This window comes from Rosa rugosa, chromosome 1, assembly GCF_958449725.1.
Source record: "Rosa rugosa chromosome 1, drRosRugo1.1, whole genome shotgun sequence".
Lineage (NCBI taxonomy): Eukaryota > Viridiplantae > Streptophyta > Magnoliopsida > Rosales > Rosaceae > Rosa > Rosa rugosa.
The window spans coordinates 47,633,136-47,636,966 of NC_084820.1; the positions used below are offsets into that span (position 1 = coordinate 47,633,136).

General features: G+C 36.5%; 1 long non-coding RNA gene across 1 annotated transcript; it reads right to left on the reverse strand.

The window, feature by feature from the left end:
• Positions 1-2,433, reverse strand: LOC133739528 (uncharacterized). Its single transcript, XR_009860669.1, has 2 exons — positions 1,550-2,433; positions 1-533 (listed from the first exon to the last, which is right to left on the reverse strand). It is a non-coding gene; the product is annotated as an uncharacterized LOC133739528 (long non-coding RNA).
• Between the last annotated feature and the right edge of the window lie 1,398 nt (positions 2,434-3,831).

Here is a 3,831-nt window from a genome sequence, read left to right on the forward strand (position 1 = left end):
TTTCTCAAATGTTGTTATATACCATTTAATAGCATTTCATAATGCTAGTATACATTTTATTACAGCATTTCAGGAATGTAATGTTCCTTCATCTTTTAACTGCTTGCAAAAGTAATACAAAAACAAGACAATTAAAGCATAAATACAAGTAATGTTTGTAATATATTGCAAAATTGCACAAGTAATACATTGTCTCAACTAACAAGGTTATGTACTTGTGTACTAGTAATACAAACCCTACAAACCTATTACTTCTCCAAAACATCCAGAAACTATATCTATTACTTCTCCAAAGCAGCATCAACACTTAATTGCATTATCTCTGAACAACCATTTCAAAGATCAAGCGGTCTACAGGAGCACACGTAAGTTGATGAAACTTACATATTTTAGTCACAATTTGAAGGAGATAAATTTTCTCATTCATAAGTCTCTCGACTCATTTGCTAACCACAGCTATGCTAGTGTACTTCAAAGAGCTTGTCTATATCTTCCAACTTAGCATGTCCTATTAAGTATTAAGTCTGTTTATCCTGCAAGAGAAAAGTTTATCATGGTAAGCTTACAAACAAGTTATTTTATTGTCTGGCTAACAAAATGCTGCAAAATGTATGATCCTTCCAAAGCCATGGCAAAGGGAATACATAATCAATAGGAATTATGACATGCAGATTTTAAATGCATGTGTGACATATTACCTGCCACTTGTGAATAAAGAAATGGGGTATGTCATGGTGTATGAGATAGAAAATGCATACATCGTTATAGAAGTTAGCTCTACCTCTTGGTCTGGCATGTCATTTAACTCATTAATCACCAATACCGAACATTGTGCATAAGAAAATAAGTCTTTATTATTGTAAAATTTGGTAAAAGAAATAGCACAGAAAAACGAAAGTGAGTATGAAATACTTTCTTCACAAAGCTGCCTATGTTTGTAGCTTTGGTTACTAACAGTAGCATGTTTTTGTGAGAATGACCAAAAACATGAGCATGTAGACATGGTTGCAAATGCAGCAAAAAAAACATGAAGTCCCTTTTTCTTGTCAAGTGCATATAACTTTGGAGCTAGCAAATGGTTCCTCATTAGCAATAGTGTATTTTTTTTTTCCGGAATTAATGAATAAACTTCATTAAAGCCAACAGGCAACAAGCACAATGCAAGAGAAGAAAACAAACAAAGCTCAAAGAAACCAAAGAAAAGAAGCACAAGCAACACATTGCCAGATAAGATTAAGCTAAACAATAGATGCAGGACATGAGAGTCCAGCGATAGTGTAGTTTCTCTTTCCTCTCTAGCAACTCAAAGAATAGTATTCCAGATTTGAAAGTAGGACAAAACTCTAATCAAGTGGTAGACATCATAATTGAAGTTGATATTGTATGATTATCAACTGGTGACTCATAATGAGTAGTGAATGAGAAAGAAAGTTGCAGTTAACTTTTCCAATCTCAAAGAGTAAACAACACCCATATAATATATACAACACTCAACATATCTAAAGAGTAAAAACAAGACTACACACGTTTAAGGGAATGAAAATGTTACCAACTATCAAATGAAGGCAAAATCAGAGCTCCAAATTGTAATTGTCCTTCAATTTTCCAGCAATCTGATGATCAACCAATATGAACAAAACTGTACAATACAAAAATTATTAATAAAGTCTTATTTTCGCAATAAGTTCTCTTCTATTGACACTAAACTGGTGCTCTTTGGAGGTGTAAACATTTCAAGAAATCCAAAGGGCCCAATTGGGAAACAAAAAGGGTGGAAAAGAATTTATTAAGGGCATTATACGATGAAAACCAACATCGATCACTACAAATAAATCAAATCAATCAACTTACTTGTTGGGGTTTCAATTTGGCTCTCTACTGAGATGAAACACAAAAAGTAAGTTTAAAAAGTAACAAATTAAATCTTATTTAAGAACAAAAAAAGTTACAAGAAATTACCTGCTAGAATCTGATTCAGAGTGATACAAGTTAGATGTCGCCACCAAAGATTGAGAACAGTCGCCGTAGTTCAATTTGACATCTTCGCAGTCACAGTACTGCGCCTCCCAATGCTTGCCATCATGCTAATGCTTTCACTCATATCTCCAAACAAAGATTAAACAAACCAAAATGTCAACCCATCTGAATTGAAATAAAAAAACCAAAACCCTAACCCCCAAATTTACAATCTGCTACCCTGTCAAATTTATCCCCAAATTAACATCGTAACCTGCAAGGACATTGAGAACATAGGACTGAAGCCAAAACCCTAGAGCCAAATCACCAATGATAGATGGAACAAAAAAGAAAAGGAAAAAAAAAACAGAGAAAGGAAGGAAAGAAGATCAAAGACCTTAATGTTCCATTGAAAGAATGAAAGAAAGAAGAGAGAGAGAGAGAGAGAGAGAGAGAGAGAGAGAGAGAGAGAGAGAGAGAGAGGATGAGAGACCAGAATGCTACTTAGGTTGCGGCGGCGAGGTGGACTGAAAGCACGACCAAGCGGCCAAGAGTTTGTTATCGGCCATTCCTTTGACATCTTGTATTTCTATGGCTGCTTGGAATTTATGTTTGGCTTCCCAAAGTTAAAAATAGGTGGAGGGGAATGTCCCGCTCTCCTTTTTAAAAGCCCGCTCCTTATTTTAGAAGCCCCGCTCTTCCGTTATTGACTTATTTTTTATTTCTGTCATAGCGTTCATGAGTGAAACAGCTATTATATGTTGAATTAATAGCACTTTGTGAAAAAACGCTATCTTTAAATGCTATGAAAAAGCATTTTTGTTGTAGTGGCAGTAACTTACCCAGTTCAATTTATGAATCGCACCAAGAACTCGAAGGCAACCAGTTGAAGACTTGAAGGTGAGGCTGACGAGCTCGATACTTCAAAATGAAAACCCAGAAATTCATGAAAGAGTGAGAAATCGTGGAGGGAATTAATACCCACAACAAATCGATTCAAAAATCAAAACCAAGAAATTCAACTTACCCAGAAATTGAAGACTTCTCAATCGGACGAAGGCGAGGCTGGAGCTGGAGCTAGAGAGGAGTCAGAGGACAGAGGAGAGCCAGAGGGGGCAAAACAGAGCCAGAGAGCGGCGACTTCGTCGTTTTAAAATTTGAAATGAAAATCGATCAATCGGAAAATAAGGATTATGTGAGATCCAAAAATTTTGAAATGAAAATCGATCAATCGGAAAATTCTTATATGTTTATACAATAGTGATAGGTATTGTGTAAAGAAATTAGGCCGATCCGCCTTGAATAAGGCACCTAACGGAGCGGTCAACGCTTTGCACAAGCAAACTTCCCTAAGGGGAGCGGCACCATGCGCGGACAAACGTTGCGGGATTTTGACATCCGTAAGTAGACCCCCTACCCATGAGAGTGTGGGAGCTGAAAGATCGAAAAAAGTGAATTGCCAAGGACCGGTTAAGAGCATATTTGTTTTATGTTCTATTTAGGGTATTGAGTTGACCGGGTAGATCGAGGTCCAACCGAATGCGGAAATTGTTGAAATTTCTACCACTAACATATATTCATATGCAAACAATATCCAGAGTTTAATTTTAAAAAATTCCATTTCGTCCCCCATTTTGCTCATGGAGGGTAACAAGCCTATAAACTAGTTATACTACATTACAAGACATATAAGGATTATGTGAGATCCAAAAATTTTGAAATGAAAATCGAGCAATCGGAAAATTCTTATATGTTTATACAATAGTGATAGGTATTGTGTAAAGAAATTAGGCCGATCCGCCTTGAATAAGGCACCTAACGGAGCGGTCAACGCTTTGCACAAGCAAACTTCCCTAAGGGGAGCGGCACCATGCG